The sequence below is a fragment of the Rhyacophila brunnea genome, unplaced genomic scaffold (genome assembly GCF_057557595.1).
Source record: "Rhyacophila brunnea isolate RB1 unplaced genomic scaffold, BYU_Rbru_1.0 scaffold_2, whole genome shotgun sequence".
Lineage (NCBI taxonomy): Eukaryota > Metazoa > Arthropoda > Insecta > Trichoptera > Rhyacophilidae > Rhyacophila > Rhyacophila brunnea.
Window position 1 is genome coordinate 8,404,596 of NW_028232859.1, and position 11,742 is coordinate 8,416,337.

The 11,742-nt window shown below is 38.6% G+C and overlaps 1 protein-coding gene across 2 annotated transcripts in view; it reads right to left on the minus strand.

Annotated features, from left to right (window-relative positions):
- pot (zona pellucida domain protein papillote) overlaps positions 1-902 on the minus strand; it is a 115,803-nt gene extending 114,901 nt beyond the window's left edge. For both annotated transcript variants that reach the window (XM_085946634.1, XM_085946633.1), the window contains exon 1: positions 613-902. The gene's annotated coding sequence lies outside the window, so the exon portion shown is untranslated. The remainder of the gene's footprint in view (positions 1-612) is intronic.
- Between the last annotated feature and the right edge of the window lie 10,840 nt (positions 903-11,742).

Here is an 11,742-nt window from a genome sequence, read left to right on the forward strand (position 1 = left end):
TTCACTAAAAACCTTAAATGTAAATTGGCTGGTACATAGCTCGAAGAAAGGACAATCGTTGGACAAATCTAGTAATCCAGTGGTACCCAAGAGGTAAAAAATGTCCGCAGGGAAGACCTAGAGGATTGATTAAATGATTAAGTTCTGCGGAATTATGTGGCAACACAACGCACAGGACCAAGAGTAGTGGAATCAGCTTGTAGAGGCCTTCATCCAGCGGTGGATAGATTCAGGCTGATGATGATAGTGATGATATCAATAATACTTTTAGTATTAATTTTATAATCGATTATGTGTTTAGTTACAATCCAATACGTATTATCAATATATAGGTATTCAAACACACTTTTATGATGTCAACGCTGTCGTTCTATTTTAAAACCCATGGTCAATTCAAACAATCAAAATAAAATACAAAAAAAGTTGAAGAACACTGTTGTCTTTTTATTCTACCGAACCGGATTTAAATCTTTTCAGTTTTAACATAAATAATTGTAAAACATGGATTTTATTTTAGATCATTTTCAGAAGAATCGCATATAATAGCTGATATTCCGAGAATAGATCATTCATTTGATTCAAAATAAATATAGGCGCGGAATTTATCCATACCTGTGTTAGTCACTGCCTTCGATAGAATTCTTCTCAGGTACACAGCTCAGACAAATGGCGATAAATCCTTTCTTACGTCCAATTTTCACACTTCAATCACGCACTAACATGATCTTTACACACTATGAGACACTATTGAACTGTAATTATCATTTTTTTCCAAACAATAATCAACACCTTTCACTTTGTAATCTTTCTGATTGGAAATAATGTCTGTCCATCGTTGTCTATGGCGTGCAAAAAGCAGCGACACGCAACCAACCGACTCAACCTGCAATAGCTCGCGCACTGCTGAAGGTTTTTCTAATTTGTTGTTCATACTTCATGGTTCTCGTGGAACACTACAATCACTACAGTATGATCTGGTATTTCGAGCAGACTATTGAATTAAATCCAAAGTGTATTGTATATTTTTTATCTTTCTTGTGTAATATATTATAATATAAACAGTATTATCAAAACAATATTTTCGAACTATTCGTTTGTATTTAAGTATATTGCCGCTTTCTTACTTAGGGCCTCGACACACTGCGCTGCAATTTGCACTAAATTGACACTAACTATTATAGGAGGTAATGTACATACATATAAAAATAATGGTTTTTTTCTTGATTCCAATTGGATCTATCTGGAATAAAGCAAGAGCTGCGTTTTGGCAACGCAATCTGCATCGATTTACATGCGATTAAGCCGTTGTCTTGACCCATAAAAATTAACAAACTGGCAGTTAATAACGTCCCTAGCCAACGAAAGCGTCACCCTTAGAGCTTGCCCGTATGACGCATGTGGACGGCTCAATGAGTTCACATGTACCTACTTGGAATGCGCGTTTTTACGTACAAGTCAAATCGCACCGCGTCATCTGGACAAAGCCTTATGCAACTCAATATGCCGTCCCCTATCATGTCTTAATCACAAGTTGTACGTTGATTCAATAACTATCTACCATATGTTATTATTCTGTCTTGACCATCTTAGGCATAGAAATACAGCAAAATGAAAATCATTAAAATATTATGATATTCCCATTCACAGACGTTTGGAAACTGTCGGGTTTCAAAAGATTATATCTTATTTCTTCTATCATTTTCCGGCCCTTACAATGTGTCGCCCTTAAGCACTGCATGGTCATGAGACTTACTCCAAAACCGTCATCGTTGAACAAGCATAGGTACTTACAATATCATTTTGAGCCCTAAAATATATAGCTTCTGGGTGTCACGATAGTGTTTATCTGTAGTAATCGATATCACTCAAGTAAATTAGCCAAGCAACTATTGTTTTAAGTATCTCAAACTAAAAACACAAATTTATACAGTTAAATAAATTAGTTCGTTAACTACTTACTGACTGGTTTTAACTAAATGTAGATGATTTGTTTGACTGTTATTAGATTCCGATTAAATAACAACCTCCTCAACAACTGTACTTATGTGACGATAGCTCTTACCAGCCTACACGCTCTGCGCACGAAAGTGGGGGCAGTTCCTTTTTTGAATGCATCAGTGGGAGTGTTAGGAAAGTGTATTTGGATAAGAGTTTCATAGAAGAATAATGGAAATACAAAAAAAAAACATGAAAATCTTCTATCTGACTATTTAATTATTTTATTTACGTTAACTTTGTAAAGGACATTATGTAATAACGTAGGTAGCTGATAAAGGAACTAGTACCATACACATTTATATAAATCAAATAAAAAATACCTACATAGGTAGGTACATAAAGGGGAGGTATGCCACTACACCGCCACTGACTGTAAAACAAATATCGGTATTGTTCCCACCACCACTCGTCAGGTATGTACAGCCGTGGATATGTACGGCCGCCTTCCATGACCCTATAAACGTATCTGAAAGAAGTGATTTTAAGTGCTCATTCCGTCCCGAGACGGAGACGCACGGGACTGATTCTACAACCATGGACCGTAGTGCTTAAAGAAGTAAGTTAAGAAAGAAAAGAAAAAAAATAAGAATCTAATTTTCCCAGCTAAAATACAAATTTATGTTATGTATTTTCTTTTTCTTCTCGTTTAGAAAACGACCGCCATCAAGCAATCGTTGCTTTATCACTACGCGGAATAGTTCCCTAAGGATAAAGGTAGTGTGACACTCTACAGCAGCATTTTCTAAATGGTGTAGGCATAGCAAAGTTGTGATGTGTTTATCCCACTAATCTAGTCAACTCGCCTAGCCGGTGATGAAGTGCTAAGTTGCTAAGTAGCCTAGTGCTGGTAACGATTTTTTTTAAATACTAATCCCCAATCGATCGTGTTCTTACACCTAGTAGGTAGGTATAATGGATGGGAATATACTTATTTAAGTTTTCGATTATTTCTCCAAGTTTATAATACATCATTTTCATAATTTAAAATTCATAATAATTAATATATTTTTTTTAAATATAATATGTATGTGCCCTGATAACTCCTAGTATAATAATAGTAGGTATACGGTATGATACAATGAAAATATTACAATTCGTACAATCTTATTCTTTCTTTTTTAGTAGATGAGCACTAGTGACTAGTCTATAAACGATTTTTTTTACTTGTCACCATTCAAGACTTCAGCAGGTTTTGCTCTGCACCGCGCGTCCAAATTTTCTTATTTTGCACTGTAAGTATACTTGTTTGGTTTTCAATGACGTTATGGATATCCACCGACACAGACATACAATATAATATGCAAACCATCTACCCACACATGCGTACAAATCATTACGAAATAAAAAATATATTGGCAAATAATCTGCATAATATCCATATGTTTGATGATAACAAAAAGCAAACGTGTTAAATAACACTATAGGTAGGTAGGTATATTGTATCGTGGATTTGACTAAAACCTCGTACAGCATTAATTATTTTATATTATAATAAGATATTATTATATTGTACGCACTTATAATCAATTCAAGCGACGGATTCGAATAGATATAATATAATATACATATACATAATTGATAGTTCAAATCTGCACAATAGATTTAATTTTAATAACCTTTATCTGTGTAATTAATGTATAAATAAACTTTATCTGTGTTCTGTCAGTTAATCTGATAATGAATGACAATGTCATAATCAATGGTAGGTACCTAGATATCTGCATTTGAAATAGATTCATTTAAGAAATCTTAGTAATATATTTAGAATTGGATTATTGATCCTACCCCATGTGGTTCTCCAGATGAATGTGGTTGAAAAATGGACTCGACCTACATTCTATATTACCAGAAAGGTGCATATTGCAAATCGACGTCCATATTGTATGTAGGCACACAATCCTTCTCATATTCTGGTAACCAGCGACGCGTCCGGATGTGGCTGAAAAATATTAAAAATTCACTATGACGTTGACCTATTCAGACAGAGAATTATCTCAGGCAATATCTATTAGTAAATCAATTATATTTACCTCAATGCTAGTATTACCTAAACACGCTAAAATAAATATAAAACACAATTCTACACGTGAATTGTGATTTAATTAAGTAATATCAATCATTATAATATCATATCAAAGAACATGCTGTTGGAACAAATTTGCGATCTGTTTATCTCACTTAGCTAACCGAGCCACCACGCCGGACCCCTCATAAACCCGGGTTCCCAGGTTAGACCCCTGACAGCCCCCTCCGCCTTGTGAGGGACATGCTAATGAGTACCTATTTGTGTATGTGGCGTTTTAATTTTTAACAATACCGAATAATTTAATAATCAGTTTTAATTACCTACACATTTTTTTAATTCTGTAATGGGGCCCTTTGGCCACAGTAACAATATTAACATAATAATAATATGTATCCACAGTTACATATTTAATTGTTCCAGCGATGTTCGCGATTCCCGCTTGACCTGTTATTGAAGTCTCTCTAAATTTAATATTTCTAGGGAGAATAAAATATTATGCCAAAAATGAGGTGCCAATAGACGAGCTAAATACTACTAAATATTAACATAAATGCTGTCACCACTTCTTAACTAACTTTCATAGTGTTATGACATTTAAAAATAAGTAGGTAGCAAAGAGGTAGGTAGTTATTTAAGCCGTAAGCGTTGCTAAGTGAATTAATTTATAAAAATAGTCTAAATATACCTATATAGAAGAACATGACATTATAAAAAAAATATTATGTTTTGGCAGTGACATCTCGTGTGAGTAGGCAGGTTATAAACTATTTAGGGGCGGCATATTATTATAAATAACAGTGAAATGCAGTGCCTAACATACGAAGAGGGAGGATGTAGCTTTTTAAACATTCTTAAATACAGCTCTAGAGGTTACCTACTAGGACAACTTCATCAAGAAGAAAACTCAACATACCTATGACCATGGCGCCCCAACAAGGGGCGGGCCTGACAGGGCTCTGGCCTGGGGGCCTGGGCATAGGAGGGGTCCGGCGTGCCTAATCAACCAGCTAAGTTAGATTAACACGTATCAGAAATGTACTCTAATAGTAAAAAAAATCTTACTTCGAGGCTATTGAATATTTTAAATAATTTGTAGTTGTGCGTTGTAATCTGATGTGATATGATGATTGATATACTTAAATGATAATTTAGGTATAGAATTTGGGAAACACTATGTAGACCATAACACTGCCCTTAACATTAGCGATAGGTAGGTGGGCCCGCCAAAGATACTGGCCTGGGGGCCCGCTTCAAGATGTGGGGGCCATGCTTGTGACCGATAAACAATCCTGCTGAATTTATTATGTACCTACTATAAATTCAGCAGCATTTTTTATATACGATAATAATACAAAATTTCGCCCCTAGACAGCGCCAAAATGCCGCCTCATTTTATTATACACTATTTTTTTATCATCCGTGCACGTGTCGTTTCTGGTCATCAAGGACGTCGAACGGCAACGGAAGTAAACTAGACATCGCGAACTCGACCAAAAAAATACAGTCGTGTTAAACCCTTTATGTTATTTAATAGATTTCGTTTCCAACAAGTGAGCTGAATTTGTAATGGAAAGATATTTTCGTTATTACTAAGTATAGGTAGCCATTTCTATATAATATACCAAATGATTCTCCTCGATTTGCCGCCCTTCGAGTAACTACCACCCCCAAGCGACGCTCAATCTGCCTACCCCGCTGCGGGACGTCACTGTGTGTAGGTGGTTACCACAAATCGTAATAGTAAGGTGACGATATGCCATACATCCTGTGGAAGTTTGAGGTAAACGGAAGCCTGTGGCGCTGGTAGTTTTTAACACTTCTTCTTGCTAAAACTTTGTGTGTAATACTGTAATATATGATTGTATTCTTAATTCAACGAAAACAATTAAGTATAAATGAAAAAGTGTGCACAATTTTGTCGTATCGCCCAAAGTGTACCAAAACTACAGCAATATAGGTATATTGAGAAAAGTTTTTAATATTCTGGTCAGGGAACTCATAAATAATCATAAATATTATCTGTTCTGTGATTCTGGTAGATTTAACACAAGCAGTCATAGACTATAGATACATCTAGACGCCACCCGTTGCATTGCTAAATGAAGCTGCATGCCGTGAGTTTGGTTTGTGGACGAGCGAACGCATTCGTCTTCAAAGACGAGTATTGTTCGAGACCATAGACCATTTCGCTAGTGCTCGCCCAAAGTGCTCGCACTAGACGCTCAGAATTAAAATATTATATTCTATTTTTTTACGTTATATAGTATTTTTAAGCGGTCAAAATGCAACCATTAGGTAAATATATCCATAATTTAAGTTATTTTAAAGAAACACTAGGTAGGATATTAAAATATATAATAATATACAAATAAATTATCACGAACATGTATCAACTTACCTATAAAACGTAATACCATCTTCTTGCTTATCAGTACGGCTACCATATTTTAATACGACACACAGAACCATCTTTCCTACTTAATTAACTAAAAATATTTACCACTGACTTTATGTTTAACACAAAAAATAGCAATTTTAGCAATACGAGCTCGCAGGTTATCGACGCTACATGAAGCGATTCGCCACGGTTTGCCGGCGATACTTTTGGAAACTAACTGACACATATGTAGACCTTTTATCTTACTCTAGCGCGTGTCGCAGAGATTATAAGGGTGCCGAATACTTTCTCACTCGCACTCATGCATCGTTTTTGCTCAGGCCTTGCAAGCAGTGCATTTTTTATAATTTCCCCTCGCACACTAATTTATGTAAAGTCCAACCGCTAAAGCCGAAGATTGTCGAACATAACCGATGATTCAATATCATACGACCAATGACATATTAATGTCATTGCGTATTAATTAAATAACTAGGATATTATCTGTAAGTCGGGTTAGTTACACCATTTATAACTCAAGAACGGTTTGACCGATTTTTATGATCTTGGATTTGTTGGATTTGTCTCTACCCCGAATAGCAAAATAACTATTAAAACATCGGAAAAAATCATGGAAAAAAAATTATGAAGAAAATTCATTTTCTCATATATTTCGTATGTAACGGATTTTTTGATGATATCTCGAGAACTGATTGACTGATTTCGATGATTTTTTTTTGTTCGTCTCGGCCTCGAGAAGTTTCCTCGCACATTGGAAAAGTAAGAAAATCACAAAAAAAAAACAAAATCCAAAACATTCAAGGCGCATTGCAACGTGGAGTATTGCAATTCAGTGAAGTTCATCAAATACATCTGCAAATATGTCACAGAGGCAGTGATATGGCGATTTTTGGCGTTCAAACTCCCAAAACCAACGATGAAATCACCCACTTTTAAGTTGGTCGATTGGCGTATTTTCTCATTCTATCTATCGACTATCGGTAACGGCCGTGTTCCTGTCGACGAATCGAACGGATTGATTTCGTTTCCGCTGATTTTTTGCAATTTCGTCTCAACGAAGGATGACCTCATCAACAAAGTGTTCCCGAACATCATTGCTAACCACGAAAATCACAATTGGTTGAGTGAACGAGCAATACTTGCGGCAAAGAAGAAAGATGTGGATCACTTAAACTTCACAATTCAAAATCAAATCGTCGGTCCACTGCATTCCTTCAAATCTATCGACAGTGTAACAAACGAAGATGAAGCAACCGACTATCCAACTGACTTTTTAAACTCATTGGATCTGCCTGGCTTGCCACCGCACAATTTACAACTGAAGGTTTTTTTTTCTAGATGCCTTTATGGATACCTCGCATTTATTATCGAGGTTTCTTAAGGACTTTGGCACGCAAACTACTCTACTTGATGCTAGTCAAATGAAAATTGTGCCGGCTGAGAGAATATGCCTTATTGAAAACTGTTCTTCTACCCGCATCGGGTATTGCTAATTTGAATTCGGCCAGGGCCTATGAAACCGCCTTGCAAAAACCCTGGAAAATTCTTAGTAGCGCAAGGCGGAGGTGATTCTGATGAATATTTTGTCGTATTCATTGGGAACTGAGGACTGCGATTTGTAGTCGAGTTTTTTCCCGTGGTAAAAGAAATGTCGCATAGGACTGATATTCTAAGTATATACTTATCCTATCTTATATTATGATTGCAGTCACTGGATCTGAAAGGCATGAATCATCTTTACATGTCACCATTTATTATTTTTATTCTTTTTATTACATCAATACAGAAATTAAAAAGTGCATGTCTTCCGGCCTCGTTTGCCATGGTCCCCGGAAGGTCTCGAATGTCCGCATCTGCCATCTGTAATAAAAAGTTCAGGTTGTGCCGCTCCTTGCTAAAGATTTGACAATCTAGGAGTAAATGTAAGACGTCCTGGTCGCTTCCGTCGTCGCATGGACACTTTCCATCAGATGTTATTTTAAACCGGTGCAGGTATGCTCGCATGACTCCGTGACCTGTAAGAATCTGAGTCATCTCAAAACACAGCCCCTTATGCACCCTGACGTCTCGTGCTGCTAAAATTGAAGGTAAAAACTTTCGGGTTAACTCCCCTGTCGATGAGTTTATGTATCGTGAGTTCCATTCGTTTTTCACCATATCTGAAATTGTAATTTTCGCGTAGCTCAGAGGAAATTTGTCATAAGCTATCGCGGTCTTGGGTTCAGAGGCACCATGCCGAGCCAATTTGTCAGCTCTTTCATTTCCTTCTATCCCGGTGTGTCCCCTTATCCACTTGAAGTGCACCTCCGGGTGTCGCCGTCTCAGTTGAGCGGACTCGCTGTGAATAGAAAAGACAGTCGGATTAGTAGACAAGGGATCTCCAATTGCTTGGATTGAGCTTTTGGAGTCCGAATAAATACAAATACTATGGTTTTCGGTGAGCTTTCGCTGGATTTGATCTGAGCCTGCCCACTACAGAGCGCATTGGATGGCATAGAGTTCGGCCTGCATTACCGTACAATAGCTGGCAAGGCGGTACTTACGAGCCGCTATCTCACCGCCATTAATGTATGCCACAAATCCTGCACCAGTACCGCCATCAATTTTGCTCCCATCCGTGAAAATCGGCATGTTATTGCATTCGTTGCTTTCCAACGTTGCAGGATAAGAAACCACTTCAGAAAATAGTCTAGCCGGGTGTGGCAGCCTTCTATAGTCCACCGGTTTTTCGAAAAGCCTGTCGTCAGGCAGAAAACCTGCGAGGCCCTCCTCGCCCTTCTTAGCTCTGTAAATGAGAGCGATTTGTTTTAAACGTAAATCTAGAGGCATAAGTCCTGCTAGAACTTGCGTTGAATTGAGCGAAGCCGTTCGGTAAGCTCTGCATATTCGTATCGCTAGTGCTCGCTGAACCGTATTGAGTTTTTTGCTATGTTTTTCCGTTTGGCAGCTTCATGCCATATGCTAGCCGCATACGTGATCATAGGCTCAATAGCACAAGTGTAGAGAATTCGAAGAGCTTCAGAAGATACACCCCATGTGGGTTTGGCCATTCTTGCTAGTTTGAGCGAAGTCACCGCTGCTCTTTTGCAGATGCTGTCCGCATGCTTTGACCAATTTAGTTTGTCATCGATTACAACCCCTAAAAGTTTAAAATCCCTAGAAAAAGATAGAGGTTGCCCATTCATCACCAGCGAAGGCGGAGAGACGCGCCTCCTAGTAAAGAATAAGGCCTTCGTTTTCTCCGCGGAGAAAGACAGTTTGACCTTCCTTCCCCAGGCCTCGACGCTCTCCAGCACGCTGTTAGTCATGGTTTCTAGAGAACCAAGTTCTTTGGATTCCATAATCAGCAAAACATCATCAGCAAAGGCCTGTGCGTGTACACCTTCAGGAAACGGCATAGAGAGAAGATCGTCGAGAACTATGTTCCACAGTACAGGGCCGCAAGACGAACCTTGTATGCATCCCTTTGATGTCTCTTTGGTAGCAGATGCTCCAGCATATTCGACGAAGACTTCTCGGTCGGATAGATAGTTTTTGATGAGCCTGAAAATGTTAGCGGGACAATTTTTAGATTTCAACTGTTGAAGAAGATATGGCCACCATGCGTTGTCAAACGCGCCTTTGATATCAAGAGATACCGCCACTACGAGCTGACCATCGCGGTTAGCCCCCCTGATTCTATCAATTGCTGCATGAAGCGCGTCTTCAGTACTCTTTTGAGGGGTGAAACCGTACTGGTATTCGCTGAGCAGATGTTTAGTCTGAAGTTTCCAGGAAACTCGATTAATAAATAATTTTTCGAGTACTTTACCGAACACGGGCAGCAATCCGATGGGCCGATATGACGAGACGTTAGCGTAGTCGTCCTTTCCCGGTTTGGGAATGACCACCACTCTAGCTACCTTCCAGATTTTTGGAAAATGACCAATTCGCAAACAAGCATTATAAAGAGCGACAACTATGCTATGAACAGTTAAGAATGAATTGAGACAAATATCCGCCGTGAAACTGTCGTGTCCCGGAGCTTTAGCTGGATTGAACAGCCTCATTGTTCTTTCGACCTCCTCGAGAGTGAAGTTCTCGTCGTCATCTTCCTCTGAAGGAATCGAGGCCGCATTTCGGATCAATGTCTGTTGCTCCGTTTCGTTTGCAATACTGTCGTCTGGAAAAAAATACGCAAGAAGAGCCTCTGCAGATTCGAGAGCCGAAGAGGTCATGCGACCGTTGATTGTCAGAGTTTCAGGCGGTTTGAACGCCTTACTTTTGAGCAATCTCTGAAGACTAGACCAAACATTCTCTTTTCCCTGAGCCGAGCAATGGCTCTTCCAGCTTTCTAATTTCGCTTCCGCAATCGCAGTTTCATACTTATTCTTTGCGGCTTCAAAAATCTGTCGAGTGAACGGCCGTCGAACCACGCCTGAATTTCGAAATTTTGTCCTTGCTACTCTAAAAGCCGTCTTCAGTGTATCCAGTTTCGGACTCCACCATGGATTACTTTTTCTTTTAAATCCTTCGCCCGAAGAGCGCACCATCGTGCTCTCGCATGCTGACTCGTTCGCCAATGACCATTCTTTGACAATGTTTTCGAGCTCATGTGCGTCTGTGACGCTATCCAAACTTACAACTGAAGGTTGGCTCGGTAGTCATCATGCTTCGAAATCTGAACCAACCAAAACTATGTAACAGAACGCGTTTGGTGGTGAGAAAACTCATGGGCAATGTGATTCACGTGACGATAATCAAAGGAATCTTCAAAGGTGAGGAACTCCTCATTCCAAGAATTCCGATGATCCCAACCGATATGCCATTCGAGCTTAAACGAACTCAATTTCCGATTCGTTTTGCATTCGCCATGACAATCAACAAATCACAATCTTTGAGTATTTGTGGCCTGAATCTAGATAATGAATGTTTCTCTCACGGTCAATTGTACGTAGCATGTTCACGTGTCGGCAAACCATCCGCGTTGTTCGTTCTCGCACCTGACAATGAAACGAAAAATGTCGTATATCACAAGGTGCTTCAATGAAGGGAATCGACCCGAGTGCAACCCATCCAGCAAATAGTTTAACAGGAAGTTGTGCAACAATGCTAGGTACGCGAATCATTTCGATTCGCGTAGCAAATGCCTTGCTGCCACGTCAATTACATTCATTTCAATGTAATTACAATACTTTTCATTTTGATTTGATTTTTGCACATTTATTGAACTTAATTCATTTTGAGTACCTATTCATTTAAACTTAATAAAAAACTGAATTTAATTCAGCTAATTAGTTAACACGATATTTCTTGATTCTGAGGCGGTACGAAGTTCGCC